The sequence below is a fragment of the Ranitomeya imitator genome, chromosome 1, assembly GCF_032444005.1.
Source record: "Ranitomeya imitator isolate aRanImi1 chromosome 1, aRanImi1.pri, whole genome shotgun sequence".
NCBI classification, from domain to species: Eukaryota; Metazoa; Chordata; class Amphibia; order Anura; family Dendrobatidae; genus Ranitomeya; species Ranitomeya imitator.
The window spans coordinates 557,425,913-557,451,104 of NC_091282.1; the positions used below are offsets into that span (position 1 = coordinate 557,425,913).

At 43.0% G+C, this 25,192-nt stretch overlaps 1 protein-coding gene across 1 annotated transcript in view; it reads right to left on the reverse strand.

Annotated features, from left to right (window-relative positions):
* The window catches only part of JAK3 (Janus kinase 3), a 475,730-nt gene extending 460,907 nt beyond the window's left edge, over window positions 1-14,823 (reverse strand). The window contains exon 1 of the mRNA XM_069767767.1: window positions 14,625-14,823. The gene's annotated coding sequence lies outside the window, so the exon portion shown is untranslated. The remainder of the gene's footprint in view (window positions 1-14,624) is intronic.
* Window positions 14,824-25,192: the final 10,369 nt, after the last annotated feature.

A 25,192-nucleotide genomic window follows, 5' to 3' on the forward strand; every position in this document is an offset into this window, starting at 1 on the left:
GGTTGCATACGTCAGCTGGGTATTGTATGTCAGTCTGGTATACATGAGTTATTTAAGTCAGAAATAAATGTAATAGTCCATGGATGTGTGGTAAAGTTTGAAGCATTATTTTATCCACAGGCTGGGTTTGTCGGTGCAGGTGTCGTATTGGTAAGTGGTATCCTTGTGTATCCCCTTTTCTGTAACACACTTGTTTGCGACCTTCCTTTTTTGTGGGTTGAGGGACCTCCCCGGGGAAATGTTGGCCTGTTACGATACAAGCCCCTTCAGTTCCAGAAGTATAGGGGCCCGCTCCATCCTGACTTTCAAAGATTAGGGCTTTGATCACTACCTCATGGAACTAAAGGTACAACGTACTGGTCTGCCCTGCACATTGTGATACCACGTAAGTGTTCTACATTGCCATCTGTACAATGTGCACGGCCAGCTTCTTGTAACACACCTTGGCTTTTCTTATGGAACTTGCTGGAGGTCTTGATCAGAGAGATCAATTCACCCCATGTTCTTGTTGTACCACAGTACACAGTATTGTTTGGTGGCGTGTGTATTGGTTCCTCGTACAGCTGTGGGAGTGCTGCCATCACCATGTATAGTGGTCAAAAAAAGGAAAGGAGATCTTGCTTGTCCTTGTACTTGACCACCAGCATGTTGTCACTACATTGGGCTCTAATCTCACCCTTTCTGAGCAGCTGCCCAATTAGCGTTTTAGGGAGGTCTCTCTGATTTTTGCAGACAGTGCCCAATTCTGTGGTAGATCGTGCAGAGAAGGAATTGAAGAGTGGGATGGTAGTTTAAAAGTTATTTACGTAAAGGTGGTAACCTTGATTTAGCAGTGGGTGCACCAAATCCCACACAATTTTCCCACTCACTCCCAGGAAAGGGGATTCAATTCTGGTGTCCTTCCCTTCATAACCTCTAAATCTGTGAGTGTATCCTGAGGTACTCTCGCACAGCTTGCAGAGTTTATTTCCTTACCTGGCCCTCTTACTGGGCAGGTATTGATGACATTTGAGCCTCCCCTTGAAAGGTATTAGGGACTCTTCCATGCAGATAGCAGATATCCCTTTGGGGAATGTACAACTCAGCAAACTTGTTGCTGGAGTGATCAATGATCGTCCAAACTTTGAAGTCCGTCAAAACTGGGATCATCTCGTGGAGCACATTGTGCATTTTCATTGTAACACAAAAATTGTTGGATTGCTTCAAATTGCTTATGGGTCATAGCCATATGGAACACTGGAGTGTTGTATAAAACATCAACACCCCAATATTGCCAAAGATTTGGCTTCTTCACTAACCCATAGGAAGGACCAAACCCCAAAATGTCATCATATCTACTGCATCTACAGAGGTCTAGTTAGAAAATGATTAAGGGTGGTTTTGTGCCAAAAATTGCTGGGTGTCCAAGCTTGTCTCGGCCACCATGAGGTTTACAAAATCCTCAGAGAAAAAGAAATTGAAAAAGGCTATTTCTGTGAGGCCAGTGGTGTCAAATTTGATTCCTCATTGTGCCACAAAACCAGGAATCAATGGCTACTAAGCTTTGGGGGGTGAGGCGCTGATTAATTTTCTGTCCTGGGACATCTGCGCAGCAGTTCACTATCACTTGAGGAGGATGAGGAAAAGTAAAGGAAGGTGGCATCCGCTACCTCGATTTCAGTGTCGGAGGCAAGGAAGGCGTATGCCTCCTCCACTGAAAACAGTGATTGGGACAAGCGGGACATTTTTTCATGTATGCGGTATTTGTACTGTATTTTATTAAGGTGTGTGTGAGAGGGTGCTTGGTGTAAAGTTTTTTATTTAGAAGGTAGAAAAAAAAGAAGAAAACAATACACAAAGAAAAATATACCACATTATATTTTTACTGTCCCTAACCTAGTCCTACCAACTTATCGTAATTATTTCTTTTCAATCCACTTGGATGAACATGTAGGTGGGCTGCATGCTGGAGTAAATAAATTCTTCCGAAATCATGATGAGGAAAAGGCTTTTTATTCACAGTGCATTTCAACTCCCTGTGGCTTCTGTAAAGGTCCTCACTGTTCTCTCTGTCCTCCTTAAAGGTGGGACACTAACCCCTATGACAGGTGGCTGAAGCCTTTTTTACAGGGTCTCAATCACTACCCTGGCTCTGTTCGTCACTGTGTCTCCAGGTGTTAGGGTGGACAGGTGATGTGTAGTCCAGCTATCCTGCCGTTTTCTGCTGTGCCTCTTAGAGTCTGACACAACCTCGGTCTTCGGGCTACCGGTATCTGCGCTCTGCAAGGAGGTAGCTCAATGGCAGCTATTCTCCCCAGTTTGTTACTCTCCTTTGCTTCCCTCTCCTCCATGCTCACTACAATGCGTTCTTCCATCTGTATTATCTTTATCCAGGAGCTGCAGCACCCTCGTGGCTGCACAGCCCCTCACTTTCCGCCTCAAACTGCACCAGTCTGCTGTCTGGCACTCTCTGTCAGGAACTAACTAACTTTCCCTTCAGTCCAGAATATTTACTTATAGGGGAGCCACCCATAAGCTGAATCAGAGCTCTCCCTTCTGGCCTGGAGTGTGAACATGTTGTATGTTTGTGTTTACCTGATAAAGAATATCTTCCCTCGCTTCCAAGCATGACATCACTCTCCACGTGAGGAAAGCAATGCCACTGTGACAAACGGGACCCCCTTGCGTGTCACTCCCCCCCCTCCTCCATTAAATCCAGTACTCCTGGACTGGGAAAAGAGTAATAACAATAATAGGTTAAATAAAAGACATACAATTATTTTTTTAAATGATTTTAAACAGGTTAAACTATGGCTTACCTTTATGGGAGGTAATTATTACTTTAACATTGCAGGAACATATTTACATGGTAGAAAATAACTGTTTTTTTCCAAAAATATAAGACTTCCCTATAACATGCTATAAAACGGACTCTCTTCAATCAAAGTGCAAAACTTCAGCTTTACTCTCAATTTTCAAGCTCTCACTATAATTCTCAACACTATCTGCATATTTTAGCTATCTGACATCCATTATACTAGCTCATTTATTCTAACAACACTAATCACTTTCTTAAAGTGCAACAAATGTTAACATTCTTTATACGGAGGTATTGCATTTAATTGTGCAATCAATATTCAAGTAATTGAATAACTTTTAAACAGCAACAACGAAGCGGGGGACCCGTCATAAACCCATAGGCTGCACACCAGATACTGTGCATCACACTTACCTGTGTGACTGGCGTCCTATGCAAGTTATATCAATGTGCATTTTTTCTACTAGGCAGCCAACCCCTGCAATGTCTGGCTGGTGTAGGGGTGGCTGTTCATATCAGTAGTTTGCACCTGTTCTGCCCCTTGCCTTTATCAGTGGAGGCCTGCTACATCCTGCTAAATGTGCATTTGTCATCAGACAGGATTTTGGGAAGGCGATAGCGATAGTAGGAAGGCTTCTAACTACACCTGCTAAAGGGGACTCTGAACTTGCTTACAAGCCGGCCAGACTTGCCTGTACCTGTGATCTGGTGCCCTAGACTGTGGCTGCTTGAAGTCTTCAGTAAACCAGGTAAAGAGACTGCAAACCTATGTCCTCTGTTTCTTTCTACAGACCCAGCTTCACCTGTGGCAAGTTATACCATCTTAGCTGCCATAACATCACCCCAGTGGACCCCTTTAAGCAGCGTCAGTCACCTCTGACCGAGAACCACAGGTGGCATCACGAACATAAGCTTTATTCAAACCACTTGTACATGGGCGCCCAGGGCCACGGACTGGGTCGTCACCGCCATGACACATCCCTTTAAGTACCGGCCCAGGTATCGAGTACCCCACGGCCCTGACGGGCGTTCCACCCTACTGTGAGAATCAGCAGGCACTTGAATATGATCCCGTGACTGCGAACATGGTGCTGCATTAAAGTTATGATGTATGCATATGTTCAAGGTCAGTAAATACCTACCGACCTGGACATATGGATATGTATACGGTCGTAAAGGATAAGTGAGATGAAAACATTTCAAACTTTCACTTTCTGATCTGTGTTTTGGCTACAAGAGATTTCCAAATCATTGTATTCTTGTTTTATGCACAATTTACACAGCTTCCCAACTTCTTTGGAATTGAGGTTCTACAATCTCTATAAGTAATATTTTTTATTCATTTGGATTAAACTAAAAATGGTCTCTGAATCATTGAAAGTCTTATGAAAAATACTTTGGCTTACTAACCTGAATGTATATTATGTAAATGCATTTATAGCACAGAACATGAAACTATTGAGGAAATAAGTACTTATCAAAATTTAGGTGAGGTGCACCCAGGTTGTTGATGAAATGCTGCTGGGCATGAAGTTTTAAAAGTAGCAATTATATGGTAAATACTCCTGCTGTACAGGTCTGAACAGGTTCCTCAATATGGTGAAGAATTGGCCACACACATACAGTAAAGTAAAACATACCGGACACTATTTGTCTGAGGATAAGGGTGCTATAATCCAGTCAATATATTATTACTGCATATTAAATAAAGATTCATTTTAAGGGAATGTGTCATACATGTAAAGCGCCATGGAATAAATGGCGCTATAACAATAAATAATAATAAGACAATTACCTATTTTTAAATCAGATTTTTATGTTGAAACATTTTAGCAAAATATTTTTAAAATACGCTTATTTTTCTATCACTTTATATACTATAAAAAACACTTGAAATGTTCTCACTGAGTACTAAATCTAGTATTAGGCTCTTCATATGCATATTAGCAGCAATATACTGACATTAGTGCTTCTGTTCATTTCTTTGAATAGAAGCATTATACCAGGATGGATGTTACATACAGCATGCTCACACAGTGAGATGGATCATTAAAGCCCAAGGTCCCGGTGGGCACACTCAGAACACAGACCTGTAGAATGCAAACTGGAAGTTTAATAAAGTCCTGTAATCCACAGACAGATAGCAAAGTTACAGAACACCCCGGAGAGGTTGCAGCGTTACTGAAGACCTTGGGCAGCTTGCGGAGTTACTGAAGACTTCAGGCAGATAGAACGCAGACAAACAGGAGGCATCTTGGAGGCGCAGACAGGTAGCAGACAGGACTCTGGCGTAACAAGAACACAGCCTGGAAGACGTCTGAAGAAACTAGGCAGTCTGAATACCTTGGAAGCTGCAGACAGCCAGTAAGATGATCTGGAAACCGCATACAGGTTGATACTGGCAAGTAGGTAGCGATACTGAAAAACGCAGGCAAGTAGGTAGCGATACCGGAAACCACAGGCAGCTAGGTAACAATGTTACTGAAAACAGACAAGTTACTGAGGGACTGGAAACCACAGGCAAGCAGGAGATGTCCTGATGAATATAGGTTGGAACTGTGCACAGCTAACTAAGAGAGTTAGTTGGTAGCCTTAAATAGGCCTAGAAAGTTTATTACATGGGAGAATGCCAGGCTACTTGCAAAGCCCAACATGGAGCACGAGAAAATCAAAAGGACCACAACAATGCACTAATCTTGGCAAATGTCAAATAGAGGAAGGGGGAAATGAACAATGACATCAACTATTGTGAATGATAATTACTGTATATAGAGGTGCTACATTTCATCCATCTGCTCATGATAGACGGATATTTGCAGCTAGGCAATCTGGAAGACCTTACACAGTTCCTTCATCACCTTGCTCATGAAGGGTGTCCCTTTGTCTATCAAGATCTCCTTTAGTAGGCCCGTCCTACACTTAACCTCTCCAAAACTGAACTTCTTCTGCTCCCACCATCTACTAACCTCCCTAAACCTGTTTCCCTCTCCGTGGGTGGCACCATAATAACACCCCGGCAGCAGGAGCGCTGTCTGGGTGTTATGTTTAACTCTGATCTCTCCTTCACATCCCACATACAATCTCTTACCCGCTCGTGCCGCTTACACCTACATCTCAAGAATCCACCCTTTTCTCACTATAGAAACAACAAAAACCCTCACTGTTGCCCTGATCCACTCCCGCCTGGAGTACTGCAAGGCTCTATTAATTGGCCTCCCCCTCACTCGACTTTCCCCTCTCCAGTCTATCCTTAATGCCGCAGCCAGGGTCGTCTATCTAGCTAATCGTTACTCAAACGCATCCACTCTTCGCCAGTCATTACACTGGCTGCCCATTCATTACAGGATACAATTCAAAGTACTTGTTCTCAGCCACAAAGCTCTTCACAGTGCTGCACCTCTTTACATCTCCTCCCTCATTTCTGTATATTGGCCTAACCGACCTCTGCGCTCTGCAAACCCCCCGGGTTAGGGGTAGGGCTAGGGTTAGGGGAAGGGTTAGGGCTAGGGTTGGGGCTAAATTTAGGGTTAGGGTTGGGGCTAAATTTAGGGTTAGGGTTGGGGCTAAATTTAGGGTTAGGCTTCTTTCACACTTACGTCGGTACGGGGCCGTCGCAATGCGTCGGCCCGACATACCGACGCACGTTGTGAAAATTGTGCACAACGTGGGCAGCAGCTGTAGTTTTTCAACGCATCCGCTGCCCAATCTATGTCCTGGGGAGGAGGGGGCGGAGTTACGGCCACGCATGCGCGGTCAGAAATGGCGGATGCGACGTACAAAAAAAGTTTCATTGAACTTTTTTTGTGCCGACGCTCCGCCAAAACACAACTGATCCAGTGCACGACGGACGCGACGTGTGGCCATCCGTCACGATCCGTCGGCAATACAAGTCTATGGGCAAAAAACGCATCCTGCAGGCACATTTGCAGGATCCGTTTCTTGTCCAAAACGACGGATTGCGACGGAATGCCAAACGACGCAAGTGTGAAAGTAGCCTTAGGGCTAGGGTTAGGGTTGGGGCTAAAGTTAGGGCTAGGGTTGGGGCTAAAGTTAGGGTTAGAGCTGGGATTAGGGTTAGGGTTTGGATTAGGGTTGGTATTAGGGTTAGGGTTGGCATTAGGGTTACGCTTGGGATTAGGGTAGGTTTGGGATTAGGGTTAAGGTTAGGGTTGTGATTAGGGGTGTATTGGGATTAGGGTTAGGTTTGAGGCTAGGGTTGAGATTAGGATTAGGGGTGTGTTGGATTTAGGGTTTTGATTAGGGTTATGGTTAGGGTTGACATTAGGGTTGTTTTGGGGTAAGGGTTGTGATTATGGTTAGGGTTAGTGATTAGGATTATGGATCAGGTTGGGATTAGGGTTAGGGGTGTGTTGGGGTTAGGGTTGGAGCTAGAATTGGGGGGTTTCCACTGTTTAGGTACATCAGGGGGTCTCCAAACACGACAGCCAATTTTGCGCTCAAAAAGTCAAATGGTGCTCCCTCCCTTCTGAGCTCTGCCGTGCGCCCAAACAGTGGGTTACCCCCACATATGGGGCATCAGCGTACTCGGGATAAATTGGACAACAACCTCTGGGGTCCAATTTCTCTTGTTACCCTTGTGAAAATAAAAACTTGGGGGCTACAAAATCTTTTTTGTGAAAAAAAAAATATTTTTTATTTTCACGACTCTGCATTCTAAACTTCTGTGAAGCACTTGGGCATTCAAAGTTCTCACCACACATCTATATAAGTTCCTTGGGGAGTCTAGTTTCCAAAATTGGGTCACTTGTGGGGGGTTACTACAGTTTAGGTATATCAGGGGCTCTGCAATCGCAACATAATGCCCACAGACCATTCTATCAAAGTCTGCATTCCAAAAAGGCGCTCCTTCCCTTCCGAGCTCTGCCGTGCGCCCAAACAGTGGTTTACCCCCACATATGGTGCATCAGCGTACTCGGGATAAATTGGACAACAACTATTGCAGTCCAATTTCTCCTGTTACCCTTGTGAAAATAAAAACTTGGGGGCTACAATATCTTTTTTGTGGAAAAATAAATATTTTTTATTTTCACGACTCTGCATTCTAAACTTCTGTGAAGCACTTGGGCATTCAAAGTTCTCACCACACATCTAGATAAGTTCCTTGGGGGGTCTAGTTTCCAAAATGGGGTCACTTGTGGAGGGTTTCTACTGGTTAGGTACATCAGGGGCTCTGCAAATGCAACATAATACCCACAGACCATTCTATCAAAGTCTGCATTCCAAAACGGCGCTCCTTCCTTCCGAGCTCTGCCGTGCGCCCAAACAGTGGTTTACCCCCACATATGGGGTACCAGCATACTCAGGACAAATTGGACAACAACTTTTGGGGTCCAATTTCTCTTGTTACCCTTGTGAAAATAAAAACTTGGGGGCAAAAAAATCTTTTGTGTGGAAAAAAAAATATTTTTTATTTTCACGGCTCTGCATTATAAACTTCTGTGAAGCACTTGGGCATTCAAGGTTCTCACCACACATCAAGATAAGTTCCATGGGGGGTCTAGTTTCCAAAATGGGGTCACATGTGGGGGATTTCCACTGTTTAGGCACATCAGGGGCTCTCCAAACGCGACATGGCGTCCGATCTCAATTCCAGCCAATTCTACATTGAAAAAGTAAAACGGCACTCTTTCTCTTCCAAGCTCTGCGGTGCACCCAAACAGTGGTTTACCCCCACATATTGGGTATCGACGTACTCAGGAGAAATCGAACAACAACTTTAGTGGTCTAATTTCTCCTGTTACCCTTGTGAAAATAAAAATTTGTGGGCAAAAAGATCATTTTTGTAGAAAAAATGCAAATTTTTTTTTTCACGGCTCTACGTTATAAACTTCTGTGAAGCACATGGGGGTTCAAAGTGCTCGTCACACATCTAGATAAGTTCCTTAAGGGGTCTAGTTTCCAAAATGGGGTCACTTGTGGGGGATTTCTACTGTTTAGGCACATCAGGGGCTCTCCAAACGCGACATGGCGTCCAATCTCAATTCCAGCCAATTCTACATTGAAAAAGTAAAACGGCACTCCTTCTCTTCCAAGCTCTGCGGTGCGCCCTAACAGTAGTTTACCCCCACATATTGGGTATCAGCGTACTCAGGAGAAATTGCACAACAACTTTTGTGGTCTAATTTCTCCTGTTACCCTTGTGAAAATAAGAATTTGTGGGCGAAAAGATCATTTTTGTGTAAACAAAAGCGATTTTTTATTTTCACGGCTCTACGTTATAAACTTCTGTGAAGCACTTGGGGGTTCAAAGTGCTCACCACACATCTAGATACGTTCCTTAAGGGGTCTAGTTTCCAAAATGGTGTCACTTGTGGGGAGTTTCCACTGTTTAGGCACATCAGGGGCTCTCTAAACGTGACATGGCGTCCGATCTCAATTCCAGCCAATTCTGCATTGAAAAAGTCAAACGGCGCTCCTTCACTTCTAAGTTCTGCGGTGCGCCCTAACAGTGGTTTACCCCCACATATGGGGTATTGGCGTATTCAGGAGAAATTGCATAACAAAATTTATGGTTACATTTCTGTTTTTACACTTGTGAAAATAAAAAAAATGGTTCTGAATTAAGATGTTTGCAAAAAAAAGTTAAATGTTCATTTTTTCCTTCCACATTGTTTCAGTTCCTGTGAAGCACATAAAGGGTTAATACACTTCTTGAATGTGGTTTTGAGAACCTTGAGGGGTGTAGTTTTTAGAATGGTGTCACACTTCATTATTTTCTATCATATAGACCCCTCAAAATGACTTCAAATGTGATGTGGTCCCTAAAAAAAAATGGTGTTGTAAAAATGAGAAATTGCTGGTCAACTTTTAACCCTTATAACTCCCTAACAAAAAAAAATTTTGCTTCCAAAATTGTGCTGATGTAAAGTAGACATGTGGGAAATGTTATTTATTAACTATTTTTCGTGACATATCTCTCTGATTTAAGGGCATAAAAATACAAAGTTTGAAAATTGCAAAATTTTAAAAATTTTTGCCATATTTCCGTTTTTTTCATAAATAATCGCAAGTAATATCGAAGAAATGTTACCACTAACATGAAGTACAATATGTCACGAAAAAACAATCTCAGAATCAGCGGGATCCGTTGAAGCGTTCCAGAGTTATAACCTCATAAAGTGACAGTGGTCAGAATTGCAAAAATTGGCTCGGTCATTAAGTACCAAATTGGCTCTGTCACTAAGGGGTTAATATAAACGTATGCAAAGTGTCTAGTGCATACAGTACAGTGATAAAAAAACTAGTATCAAATACAAGTGCATAACCAAAATGCGTACATTATGAGCAGTGTTCAAAGTCTGAAATAATCAAATACGTGATTGAAAATTACTAATTGATTTGAATCATAACATAGTAATTCCAGTAGATGTGAAAAAATTAGTATGCCCTATCGTGTGGATTGACTGAATGTATGAAAGATATAAAGCTGCTCAATGCATATATTATAACCAATGTCATACAAATGTGAGTGGCACAGGTACGTATATAACATGTAATAGGGGCAATGTATGCCTCCAAAATGTAAGTACGGTAGTTAAAATCTAAGGTAATATTACTAAATAAAGAACACCTAGCACAATATAGGAGAGTATTTCAGCAGGACAAACACATTGATAACAAACTGAAATAATGTGCTGATTAAAATATAGTTCAGTACGCATATATAAAGGAAGGAATATACAACCTGAGAGTGCAGCGCAGAGCCCCAATGTGCGTTTCACGTATAGCTTCTTCCTGGGGGATAGGTCATACTAATTTTTGAACATCTACTAACATTGCTATGTTATAATTCGAATCAATAAGGGCATTTTCAATCATGTATTTGTCTTCAGACTTTGAACACTGCCCAGAAAGTACACATTTTGGTTATGCACTTTTATTTGTTACTAGTATTTTATCACTGTACCTGTACTGTATACACTAGGCACTTTACATAAGTTTATATGGTGTAGGACCTAAATGCATATGTAAGTCGAACTCTGTGGGGGCCTTATCACTTTGATAGTACATTTCTTTTGTGGTGTAAAATCCTTAGTAAGGACAATTGTGTTGGAAATGGTACCATGTAAACCAAGAAAATGCTACACTATCTTCATTAAAGGGAACCTGTCACCCCCAAAATCGATGGTAAGGTAAGCTCACCGTCATCAGGGGCTTATCTACAGCTTTCTGTAATGCTGCAGATAAGCCCCCGATGTAACCTGAAAGATGAGAAAAAGAGATCTACTATATAAAGCTGAATGTGTGTATGTGTGTGTGTGTGTATGTGTGTGTATGTCCGGGATTGGCATCTGCACCGTCGCAGCTACAGCCACAAAATTTTGCACAGTCACACGTCTGGACCCCGAGAGCGTCATAGGCTACGTTGTGAGGCGAAATTTTAACCCCGCGCGTTCCAATTCACCAAACTATTTTGCCCCTATCTACATAATGGGGAAAAAAGTGAAAGGAAAAGTGTTGGAGGCGTCGCAGATACAGAAACAAAATTTTGCACAGTCACACGTCTGGACCCTGAGAGCGTCATAGGCTACGTTGTGAGGTGAAATTTTAACCCCGCGCTTTCCAATTCACCAAACTATTTTTCCCCTATCTACATAATGGGGAAAAGTGAAAGGAAAAGTGTTGGAGGCAAATTGACAGCTGCCAGATGTGAACAAGGGGGACTTAAAGAATGAGAGCGATGGCGCCAAAGAGTATATACCGATCAGTTGCTAAGGTGGGGCCCCGACATGAGATACTCACCACACATGGGGATATGAACACACACACAAAATGCGCCACATACTACCACGTGCTTGAACACATATACCACCCTCAGCACACATTTCACCACACATACACCAACCTCGCCACATAAAAGTCGAAACACAAAAGTCGCCGCTCAAAACTCACCACGCGCAAAACTCGCCACATGCAAAAACTAGGCTCACGCAAAACTCGCCACAAGTGCAAAACTCACCTCATGGAAAACTCGCCACATGCAAAACTTGCACACGCGGAAAAATTGCCACATGCACAAAATTTGCAACACATGCAATATTTGCCTCACACAAAACTTGCACATACTCAAAAGGCACCAGACATAAAACTCACCACGTGCAAAACTCGCCATGCGCAAAACTTGCTGCACACAACTTGCTACACTAACCTGTCACATGCAACTCGACACACAAAAAGTTGCTACACGCATGTTGCCACACAAAACTCATCTCACAAAAGTCGCTACATGCATGTCGCCACACACAACTCAACGCACACAACTTGACAGACGAAACTCGCCCTAAAACACACACAAGTCTGGTATTAGCCTTCAAAAATAAAAATCTGATTAAAAAGCAGACAAACTACAAGAGCAACAAATGTACCATATAGGAAATACAGCAGCTGTCAGTCACATGACCTGTCTATTATGTGTATGTGTGAGCTAATATATACTGCCAGGGGGAGGGCTTCCTGTTGGCTGGGGATTTATCAGGCTGCCAATTTATCTTACAAATACTGAGGTAAAAATACTGAGCAAATAACGTGTTAACGAGGTCTAATACAGGAGATCACACAGGTATATACTATATACAGGGGAGATGACACACAGATATATACTATATACAGGAGAGATGACACACAGGTATATACTATATAGAGGAGGAGATGACATACAGGTACATACTATATACAGGAGGAGATGACATACAGGTATATACTATATACAGGAGGAGATGACACACAGGTATATACTATATACAGGAGCAGATTACCTACAGGTATATACTATATACAGAAGGAGATGACATACAGGTATATGCTATATATAGAAGATGACATACAGGTATATACTATATACAGGAGGAGATGACACACAGATATATACTATATACAGGGGAGATGACACACAGGTATATACTATATACAGGAGGAGATGACATACAGCTATATACTATATATAGAAGGAGATGACATACAGGTATATACTATATATAGGAGGAGAGGACATACAGGTATTTACTATATATAGGAGGAGATGACATACAGGTATATACTATATACAGGGGAGATGACACACAGCAGGTATATACTATATACAGGGGAGATGACATACAGGTATATACTATATACAGGAGATGACATACAGGTGTATACTATATATAAGGGAGATGACAAACATGTATATACTGAGGTGAAAATGAGAGGTGTGAGGTGAAAATGAAAAGGTGTGAGTGCAAAATGAGAGGAGTGAGGGAATATAGTGTAGTGATCGGAAAATGACAGATGTGAGGTCGAAATGACAAGTGTTAGGCGGGAATGAGGAGTGAGGGAGAAAATGAGAGGTGTGAGGGGGAAAATTAAAGATGTGATTGGGAAAATAAGAGAAGTGACGTGCTATAACTAACCACAGATATTTACTATGCCCAGGCAACGCCGGGCTCTTCAGCTAGTTAGATTATACTCACCCAGGGGTGGTCCCGCTGCGGTCCGGTCAAATGGGTGTCTCAGGTCTGCTCCGGCGCCTCCTATCTTCATTCCATGATGTCCTCTTCTGGTCTTCATGCCGCAGCTCCGGCGCAGGCGTACTTTGTCTGCCCTGTTGAGGGCAGAGCAAAGTACTGCAGTGCGCAGGCGCTGGGCCTCTCTGACCTTTCCGGTGCCTGCGCACTGCAGTACTTTGCTCTGCCCTTAACAGGGCAGACAAAGTACGCCTGCGCCGGAGCCTCGGCGTGAAGACCAGAAGAGGACGTCATGGAATGAAGATGGGAGGTGCTGTACCGGACCTGAGACACCCATCGGAGCGGGACCGCCCCTGGGTGAGTATAATATAACCTCTTTTTCTCCTCTTTCAGGTTACATTGGGGGCTTATCTACAGCATTACAGAATGCTGTAGATAAGCCCCTGATGACGGTGAGCTTACCTCACCATCGATTTGGGGGATGACAGGTTCCCTTTAATTCCCCTTTTAACTTGTGATGTTGGTTAATGTGTTAATAAAAGATTTATTTAAATTTGAAGTGATATTAATCTCCTTCAGGCATTTATAGTTCTTAAAACGAGGAGTGGTATAATCAAAGGAAAAGTATAATAGAAACACATCACCACTTCTGTGTTTATCACCCACTCCTGGTTTTGGCTTACATATACTGACGTGCATAGAAAAATGATAACCCCTTGCCACCCCTTAGAAGCTGCCATATATTTCTAACATTATTCATGTATGTACAGACATATATATATTTATACATCGCATATTTAAAGTTGATGGCAGGGATTTTCTCATGAGAGAGAAAATGAGGCCGCTTGGACTATCAATTCAGATGAATCCAGTAAAAGACTTGAAGATTTAGATGGAGAAACAACAGTAGCTTAGAACAGCAGAGTACATGGTGGAGGGAGGGTGCTAAAGCAAAATCAAACTTGTGCCCCACAATGATGTAGGCTATGGAACATTTGTGTTATTCCCCCAATAATATAACAAAGGTCTGCAATTTCTTATCTAGTCGCCCAGATCACTTGGCTACGTTATTTCTAATTGCCTGGCTGTTTAAACTGCATAACAAAAGATAATCAGGATAGTCAATTGCTCAATGTGTAATACTGCAGCTATAACATGTTCATTAGTGCAAATATAGATACTTTAAAACATTCTGCAACTGAATTTATGAATGCCGTTTAATGCCTATTACCTGTTATTATCATCAGATATTTCAACTCAACTGTTGAAAACTTGAACCAGATGGTAAAAGCACAACCATATACTAACTAGTCCCATGATATCATTCTATACTGTTACCATGTTAGTAAAGTATGGACTATTACCTTAACCAGGGTCCCACGTCAGCTTCTGAGAACAAAGTACAAATAATGGCAAGTCCGATTAAGACTGATCTTTATTAGGTTATACAGAGGCTGCGAGTCCATTGACGGATGAGTAGTCAAAGCATTTTTATGCCTTTCATCAGATATGAACGCTTAGCTCCCTTGATGAGTATTTCTTGCCCTTCTTGCGGACTTTAAATATACGTGCTAGTGTCATGCAAGTTTTTAAAAAGCAAATTGCATGTTTCCTGTGAAGGAGCCTACCTGACCACATAAAGCTTCCTGTTGAAACCATCAAATATGCAAAGTGAACTGGTTGATATAGGAAATCAGCACACACACAAAAATGATCTGAATATTGTAAACTATACACTGAGGCATTGAGTTCTTCATGAAATATTCTGCCACTGGATAATTATTAGATATCAACCTACAAAGTATAAAATATATTTTCAGTCTAATCAAATGAAACCGCAGCAGGAGAATGAACTTGTATCGTACAATTTTAGAAGGATCTATGTAAAGAATCCTCCAACTAAAAAAGGTTACCATCAACAGTCTTGGCAGCAGCCCCTCTGCTAAGCAAGTCCAAAGGGCTCCCTGGTGTTCTTCTGTTCACCCTATACAGGGATCTGAAGTTGCCTACAAAAGACATTGGGCAAAAAAAGCGCATTGCCGGCCTGTCTACAGTAGATTATTATTGGCTGGGTAGCATCCAGGTGGCCCAACCAGAGAGGTAAAAATCCTGCTTAATGAGATCCAGATATTAAAATTGCTACTTGGTGGGTTCACAGACCAACATGCAGGAACCCACCATCCCATTTTCAGTCCTGTAGAGTGTGGGAAGACTAAGTGCAACACCAGTGGAAGAGGGAAAGGAAGCCCAAATGCTAGAGAAAGGGGGAGTGGAGACCCCTAGGCATATCTAATAACACCCAGCCTCTCCTACCATCCCTATATTTTTTCCACATCAATCACGCAGCAGAAACCTAAACCCTGTATATCCCTAAAGGTAGGCCCTGAATAGGGAAAGGGGAATGAGCACTGGTCAGTCCCCACTGTATACTAAAGAGAAGAAGGTAGACAAACAAACAACGGGAAAGAAACTTATCTTGAGCAGACTCAGAGCAGTAACACCAAACATCCTCCAACAGTACCAGAGAGGAAGATAGCCGACTGCTGTTGCTCCAAGCCTTCACAAGCGAAAATGTGAATATCGCCGGTGACTCACTGAAGCAGACTGGGAGTCTATAAACACCCAGGTCCAGGTGTCTCAATTAGAGCCGAAGGGAGGGATCCACTGGGTTCAAAAGTTGGAAGGATTAAGAAGGCGTCTGCAATACCAAACACAGAGACTTTCTGCAGCCAGATGCAGAGTGACTGTCTGTAACATGTGGCACACCAGTGACAGGTACATGCCCACGATCCTTAATAGCAGCATTTTAGATGAAGCACAATGGATGGGATTTATAGAAAATTTGCTGCGTCCAAAGAGCTGCTACCTCTTGATCGTGGCGACATAGCAGAGGAGGGGTTGAGAAGTTGAAGTTTCAAGGAAGAAGGCATAGGAAGATAGAGGTCCTGCATGCAGAGAGACGCAGCATTTTTGAATGTAAGTAGTTTCCTTTTTCTGACCAGCAACTTCCTTACAAGTTCATGAGCATTGTATAAATATTGAAGTAATCTTATCTGTTAAAAAATATATTTTTTTATAAATAATAAAAGTATATATTCTATGTAAGAAAATTAAACAGACTTTTTTGTTGCTGTGCAATTATCTGTCAGTGATACAGATTTTGTTTCCCAATGTAAGGCTTATTTTATACGGAGAAATTTTTACATAATCAAGGCTTCTATACTATGTGAGTCAAAGATAACAATAATTAAACCTAAAATATACAACTATCCACACTATCACTGTGGAGACACAGGGGTTAATGGGTGCCAGGGCTCATCCAACTGAATAATCCTTCATTGTGAGCAAAATACTACGCAGACAACACAGGGTGAGGGTAAGACACTGCTGCAATACTTTATTTGATCACCAACAGTCTGTCAGACCCCGATGGCTCATCTCAGCAGATCTTGGTGTGTCAGGCCGGCAGACAGGCTCAAGGCATGGGGCCCCAGCCCTGGAGACAATCTTTGGCTGTGTATCACGGGTGTGTCAGGTTTGACAGACTGTCATCCTGGATCCAGCTGTAGAAGATCTTTGCGATTAGCTCAAGCACCTTTCTTGATTTTTGCTATCTTTGCTATGGAGCGATATCCTTCTCCCTCTAGGACAGGACAGTTACCTCCACCTTCTGCTGTTAATTACACATATGCATTGTAGGTTTAAATACATTCAATTGCTGCAGCATGGTGCTGGTGTTAGCTCTTAATTGTCTCTGCCTAGTTGGATGTTCTAGCTGTCTGCTAGTGCCTTCGCAGAGGTCTCTTGGAGCATAGCTTGCATGACATCTCAGTGGTCTTCTCTAGCTAAGTGTTCCCCTCGTTCGCCAACCCTCTCTGCCCACCCCATCCCCTCACTAACCAGGGACTATTGCTAGGGTCAGGCAGGGATTAGGTTCCTGCAAGGCAATAGGTGCATAAACTATATAGGGACATTTAGGGAAGTCAGGGTGATTTTAAATATGCCTGAGAGTCTCCACTCCCCACTTCCTTAGTGTTTTTGCTCCCCCGTCCCTCTCTCCATTGTTGTGCTTTTACTTATCCTTCACCCAGTGTGATACCAAGTGTCCAAAGCACCCACACATATAATAACAGCATCTAGGGTTGGGCAAATCATGGACCCTGTTTGTAAACCTGGTGGGGGTTCTGCTGGGTGGAGGGATAGTCATGCTCGAGTGGTTGGTGGCCACTCGAGACATTGGTTGAGGTGTCTACTGGGATCAGTGGGAACACTGAGTCCCCAGTGGGGTTGATTGGCTGTAAATTTGTAGTCCAATTGGGCTGCTTGCTCTGGGGTGTCAGGTTTACGGTCGGCTACCGATTACATGCCAGAGGAGGCCCCCTGGAGAGACAAAGTCCTAAACTTAGTGCGATATATCTCAGGATTGATGGTAAAAAGGGCCAACAAGGTGTCTTTAATAATCCCATTGTCCAGGCAGTCCTGAGGCCCAAGCCACTGGACAGCATTTTGGGCCTGGCCAGTCAAACCAGTCGACAGATATTTGGCCCAATTGTGGGCACCTTGTGCATCAGCATCTGAAAGCTGTGCAGATCTTCATCAATCTGTGTTGGACTTATTAAATACTGGCTCATCTCAGTGGCAGTGATGATTACCTTGAATGTGGACCATCATGGAGGTAGGGGTTGGCACTGCCGGTAGTGGAACTAGAACTCCAAAAACTGATTCCATAACACAAGCCCTCTCCCACCCAGGCACCAAGCCCCAATGCAACTGCCATCTCCTGGATTTTGGTGGCTTCAAACTGGGTTGTTTATTCCAGTCTGCCATTGGATCCTTCATTTGGCAAGCAATTTAATTACTCTGAGTCAACCTCATGAAACCTCCACAAAGTTCTGGTCACCTCAATGGACCAATTCCTGGATCAGATCCAAAAAGTGTTGGTGGCCCTGCATTTGATCCTTTGAAACTGGCACAGCTCCTGTAGTTTCCGTTTCCTGTTGAAGCTGTATATCCAACCCAGTCTTTTTCCCATGGCTGAGCTTGTGGGATTGCACATGGTGGCATCCAAAACCTGCTGTGTATGCCTCACCTACAGTGGGGAAAAAAAGAATTTAGTCAGCCACCAATTGTGCAAGTTCTCCCACTTAAAAAGATGAGAGAGGCCTGTAATAGTAGATCACAACTGGAAATTTGGTTTGGATAAATCTATCCCTGTGTGTGCTGCGGCCGCTCCCAATAAGACTGAGTATTTTGAGCGCTCATCAAGAATGACACTGTACACCGTGGTGACAGAATACCATTCCACCAATTCTGATGGTTTATTGTACATACATGGTTTTATAACTGCATATAGAAAGGGGGTGGTTAGTTATCTACCATATTGTCAAGCTACTCTGTTATTGGTTATCTAAATATATGGAATATTGTGATTAATGCACATATGAATGCTGATTAAGCAACTAAAGTGTAACTGTCAACTTTTCTGCAACGAGGACAAAGTTGAGATGTCTATTCATTGCTTAGCACATCTGGTGTTGTTCCGCTTTTTCATCTGGAAGGCCCCAAATAGTCTGTCTGGCTTATATCAGTTTATGTCAGCCATTTAATGCAATTGATTATAGTATATATATTAGCTGAGATCTATATGAAATATACATATTTCCATCACACAACTATGAGAGTCAAAATGAGAGAACAAATCCAGAAAATCACCTTGTTTGATTTGGCAAGATTTATATTGTAAATTATGGTGGAAAACAACTATTTGGTCAACTAAAAACATGCAAGATTTCTGGCTCTCACAGACCTGCAACTTCTTCTTTAAGAGAAAAAACACCTGTCCACAACCTCAAATAGTCACACTACAAACTCTACTATGGTGAAGACCAAAGAGCTGTCAAAGGACACCAGAAACAAAATTGTAGCCCTGCACCAGCCTGGGAAGACTGAATCTGCAATATGCGAGCAGCTTGCTGGGATGAAATTATTATTATTGTGGGAGCAATAATAAGAAAATGGAAGATCTCACCCCGTGGGGTCAAAATTATCACAAGAACGGTGAGCAAAAATCCCAGAACCACACGGGGGACCTAGTGAATAACCTGCATAGAGCTGGGACCACCATAACAAAGGCTACCATCAGGAACACACCACCGGGTACTCAGATCCTGCAGGGCCAGTCATGTCCCCCTGCTTAATCCAGTACATGTCCAGGACCGTCTAAAGATTGCTAGAGAGAATTTGGATTATCCAGAAGAGTATGGGGAGAATGTCATATTGTCTGATGAAACCAAAGTAGAACTGTTTGGTAGAAACAAAACTCATCGTCTTTGGAGGAGACAGAATGCTGAGTTGCATCCAAAGAACATCATGCCTACTGTGAAACATGGGGGTGGCAACATCATGCTTTGGAGCTGTTTCTCTGCAAAGGGACCAGGATGACTGATGAATGAATGGGGCCATGTATTGTGAGATTTTGATTGATTGATTGATTGAAACTGAAACGTGGATGGGTCTTTCAGCATGATAATGATCCCAAGAACACCACCAGGGCAACAAAGGAGTGGCTTCGTGAGAAGGATATGAAGGTCCTGGAGCGGCCTAGCCAGTCTCTAGATCTCAACCCCATAAAAAACCTTTGTAGGGAGTTGATAGTCCGTGTTGCCCAGCGACAGGCCCAAAACATAATAATAATAATAATAATAATAATTTTTATTTATATAGCGCCAACATATTCCGCAGCGCTTTACAAATTATAGAGTGGACTTGTACAGACAATAGACATTACACCATAACAAAAATACAGTTCAAAACAGATACCAGGAGGAGTGAGGGCCCTGCTCGCAAGCTTACAAACTATGGGGAAAAGGGGAGACACGAGAGGTGGAGACATCACTGCTCTAGAGGAGATCTGCAAGGAGCAATGGGCCAACATACCACCAACAATGGGTGCCAACCTTGTGAAGACTTACAGAAAATGTTTGACCTCTGTCATTGCCAACAAAGTGTATAACAAAATATTGGGATGAACTTTTGTTAATGACCAAATACTTATTTTCTAATTTGAATTTGCTAAATAAATCTTGCCAAATCAGAAAAGGTGATTTTCCGGATTTGTTTTCTCATTTTGACTCTCATAGTTGTGGTCTACCGATGATGTCAATTACAGGACTCTCTCATCTTTTTAAGTAGGAGAACTTGCACAATTGGTGGCTGACTAAATACTTTTTTACCCAGTGTATGGTCTCCTGGGTCTGCCTATATGCCTCCCTGATTCTGGAGTCATTGGATAGTGTCTACTAACACCAGTGCCCCTGGGCTGAGTAGAATCCCACTATTGCCAAGTGTGGAAACACAAGGGTTAGTGGGTGCTCTCGTCCGCTGGCCTTGCTGTCTTTAGAAAGACCGCACGGGCCAGGGCTCATCCAATTAAACACCCATAATCCATCCCCGTGGTCAGAATATTACTAAGGCAACACAGGGTGAGAGTAACACACTGCGGTAGTACTTTATTGGATCACCAACAGTCAACAACATATAGTAAATTACCAGCAAATACACAAGATGATACAAATGACAGAGTTTCACCATTCCTCAGGATTGTCGGGGATTAGAACCTCTGGGACTTCGGGGCATCCAGTGGCAACTACCCAAACTAGTAGAACCTCGCTTTTGGTTAGCACCCACAGAGAGGAGGTACTGGCAAGCATAGGAAGCTGACCCAGCATATTGAGGTATGTGGCCAGGTGACCTGATTGTACCAATCTGGGTTCTCCAAATGTCTTTGTGGGTTCAGTGATTGGCATCTGCATTCCACCAGCTAGAGCCGTGGTTCCTTGGGCTGATGTCCTGTAGTGTCTGTCTGGAAACAGAGGTAGACCTCTTTTATATTTCACAGCTCGCATTCAGGGCATTCTCTCACAGGATTGGGGGAAGGTGTCGGGAGGTTATACCTCATTGTTCGATTAGCCTGCATATTTGTCCTTTAAATTGTGCAGACTAGTATAAAGCAGGGGGATGATGCAATATGTAATCAGCAGGTATTCCACAAATTAACATACAACAAAGGTCAACGGACAGACTTACATGAAACAATGGCTCATGTCTCTTGACCTACTAAACAAAGGAACAATACATCTGGCATAAATAGTTGTGAGCAAGCATGCTCGGTGCTCACCCGAGCATCACAATGCTCGCAATGTTCGGTGAGCGGTGAGCATTTCCGGGGTTGCTCGGCGGGAGTTTGGGTCACAGCCCTGCATGTTTGGCACTCTTTAGAATGCCAATCAACATGCAGGGATTGTCTGCCACGCAATGCCACAGCCATGTTGGTTGTGGCATTATAGTGATTGGCTGGCCACACAGCGTCATCAGGTCTATATAAGACCTGGCACCGCCCTGCTCGTCACACAGCTCAGGAATCAGCCAGTGTAGGGACAGTTGCTGCAGTGATAGGGAGAGAATTATAATTGTATTAGTTAGTGTGGGCATACCATTATTGAAAATCAGCTAAACCAACAGTCCTTCTAAGGACTAATTATGGGGTATATAGATATCAGTGCTAGGTAGGCAGGTAGTGTATGTGGCTACATACACTACTCAAAAAAAAAAAAAAAATAAAGGGAAAACTAAAATCTCACATCCTAGATATCACTAAATGAAATATTCCAGTTGTAAATCTTTATTCATTACATAGTGCAATGTATTGAGAACAATAAAACCTAAAAATGATCAATGTAAATCACAATTCATATCTCACGGAGGTCTGGAGTTGGAATGATGCTCAAAATCAAAGTGGAAAATTAAGTTACAGGCTGATCCAACTTAAGTGGAAATGCCTCAAAAAAAGGAAATGATGCTCAGTTGTGTGTGGCCTTCACGTGCCTGTATGATCTCCCTACAACGCCTGGGCATGCTCCTGATGAGGCGGCAGATGGTCTCCTGAGGGATCTCCTCCCAGACCTGGACTAAAGCATCCGCCAACTCCTGGACAGTCTGTGGTGCAATGTGATGTTGGTGGATGGTGCGAGACATGATGTCCCAGATGTGCTTAATCAAATTCAGGTCTGGGGAACTGGCGGGCTAGTCCATAGCTTCAATGCCTTCATCTTGCAGGAACTGCTGACACACTGCAGCCACATGAGGTCTGGCATTGTCCTGAATTAGGAGGATCCAAGGGCCAACCGTACCAGCATATGGTTTCACAAGGGGTCTGGGGATCTCATCTCGGTACCTAATGGCAGTCAGGCTACCTCTGGCGAGAACATGGAGGGCTGTGCGGCCCTCCAAAGAAATGCCACACCACAACATTACTGACCCACTGCCAAACTGGTCATGCTGAAGGATGTTGCAGACAGCAGATCACTCTCCACAGCATCTCCAGACTCTGTCATGTCTGTCACATGTACTCAGTGTGAACCTGCTTTCATCTGTGAAGAGCACAGAGCGCCATTGGCAGATGCCAAGCATTCAGCACAGTGTTGTGCTGTGAGCACAACCAGCAACTGTGGACATCGGGCACTCAGACCATTCTCATGGAGTCGGTTTCTAACCGTTTGTGCAGACACATGCACATTTGTGGCCTGCTGGAGGTAATTTTGCAGGGCTCTGGCAGTGCTCCTCCTGTTCCTCCTTGCACAAAGGCTGAGGTAGCAGTCCTGCTGCTGGGTAGTTGCCTCCTAAGGCCCCCTCCACGTCTCCTGGTGTACTGGCCTGTCTCCTGGTAGCACCTCCAGCCTCTGGATGCTACGCTGACAGACATAGCAAACCTTCTTGCCACAGCTTGCATTGATGTGCCATCCTGGATGAGCTGCACTACCTGAGCCACTTGTGTGGGTTGTAGAGTCCGCCTCATGCTACCACAAGTGTGAAAGCACAACATACATTCAAAAGTGACCAAAACATCAGCCAGAAAGCATTGGTATTGAGATGTGGTCTGTGGTCCCCACCTGCAGAACCACTCCTTTATTGAGTGTGTCTTGATAATTGCCAATAATTTCCATCTGTTGTCTATTCCATTTTTCACAACAGCATGCGAAATTGATTGTCAAACTGTGTTGCTTCCTAAGTGGACAGTTTAATTTCACAGAAATTTGATTTATTTGGAGTTATATTCTGTTGTTTAAGTGTTCCGTTCCCTGAGCATTGTATAATATACTGTACAGTGGGTACGCAAAGTATTCAGACCCCTTTAAATTTTTCACTCTTTGTTTCATTTCAGCCATTTTGTTAAATTCAAAAAAGTTCATTTTTTTCTCATTAATGTATACTCTGCACCCCATCTTGACTGAAAAAAAGCAGAAATGTAGAAATTTGTGCATGTTTATTAAAAAAGAAAAACTGAAACATCACATGGTCATAAGTATTCAGACCTATTGCTCCTCCAATGGGTTGGGTCTACTGCTTCATTGGAGTCCAGCTGTGTTTAATTAAACTGCTAGGACTTGATTTGGAAATGCACACACATGTCTATATAAGACATCACAGCTTACAGTGCATGCCAGACCAAATGAGAATCATGAGGTCAAAGGAACTGGCCAAGGAGCTGAGAGACAGAATTGTGGCAAGGCACAGATCTGGCCAAGGTTACATCAGAACTCAAGGTCCCTAAGAGCACAGTGGCCTCCATAATTCTTAAATGGGAAAAGTTTGTGATAACCAGAAGTCTTCTTAGATCTGGCCATCCAGCCAAACTGAGCAATCGTGGGAGAAGAGCCTTGGTGAGAGAGGTAAAGAAGAACTCCATGATCACTTTGGCTGAGCTCCAGAGATGCCATAGGGAGATGGAAGAAAGTTCCACAAAGTCAACTATCACTGCAGCCCTCCACCAGTCAGGCCTTTATGGCAGAGTGGCCGACGGAAGCCTCTCCTCAGTGCAAAAATCAAATCATGCTTGAAAAAGACCTTGTATGGATGAAACGTTGCATCTGGCAAAATAAAGAATTTATGATCTTTCACCCAGATTGGATGCTGTCCTTCACTTCTTTTTGGTATCTCCTCAGTGCAAGACATGTGGAAGCCTGCATAGAGTTTGCTAAAAAACACATGAAGGACTCCCAGACTATGAGAAATAAGATTCTCTGGTCTGATAAGACAAATATAGACTTTTTTGGTGATAATTCTAAGCAGTATGTGTGGAATAAACCAGGCACTGCACATCACCTGCCCAATACAATCCCAACAGTGAAACATGGTGGTGGCAGTATCATGCTATGGGGATGTTTTTCAACTGCAGGGACAGGACAACTGGTTGCCATTGAAGGAAACATGAATGCGACCAAGTACAGAGATATCCTGGATGAAAATCCTCTTCCAGAGTGCTCTGGACCTCAGACTTGGCCGAAGGTTCACCTTCCAACAAGACAATGACCCTAAGCACACAGCTAAAATAAGAAAGGAGTGGCTTCAGAACAACTGTGTGACCATTCTTGATTAGTTCAGCTAGAGCCCTGACCTATCCAGGTGTGAAAAATTTGTTGTACCATTCCCAAGAAGTCTCATGGCTGTACTAGCTCAAAAGGGTGCTTCTATCCAATACTGAGCAAAGGGTCTGAATTAGTGATGAGCGAGTGTACTCGTTGCTCGGGTTTTTGAGCACGCTCGAGTGACCTCCGAGTATTTGTTAGTGTTCGGAGATTTAGTTTTCAAGGCTGCAGCTGAAAGATTTACAGCTACTAGACAGCTTGATTATATGTGGGAAAACCTGAGCAACGAGTATACTTACTCATCACTAGTCGGAATACTTATGACCATGTGATATTTCAGTTTTTTTATTAAATATGCAAAAATTTCTACATGTCTGTTTTTTTTCAGTCAAGATGGGGAGCAGAGTGTACATTAATGAGAAAAAAATGAACTGTTTTAAATTTACCAAATGGCTGCAATAAAACAAAGAGTGAGAGGGTCTGAATTATTTCCATACCCACTGTAGGTG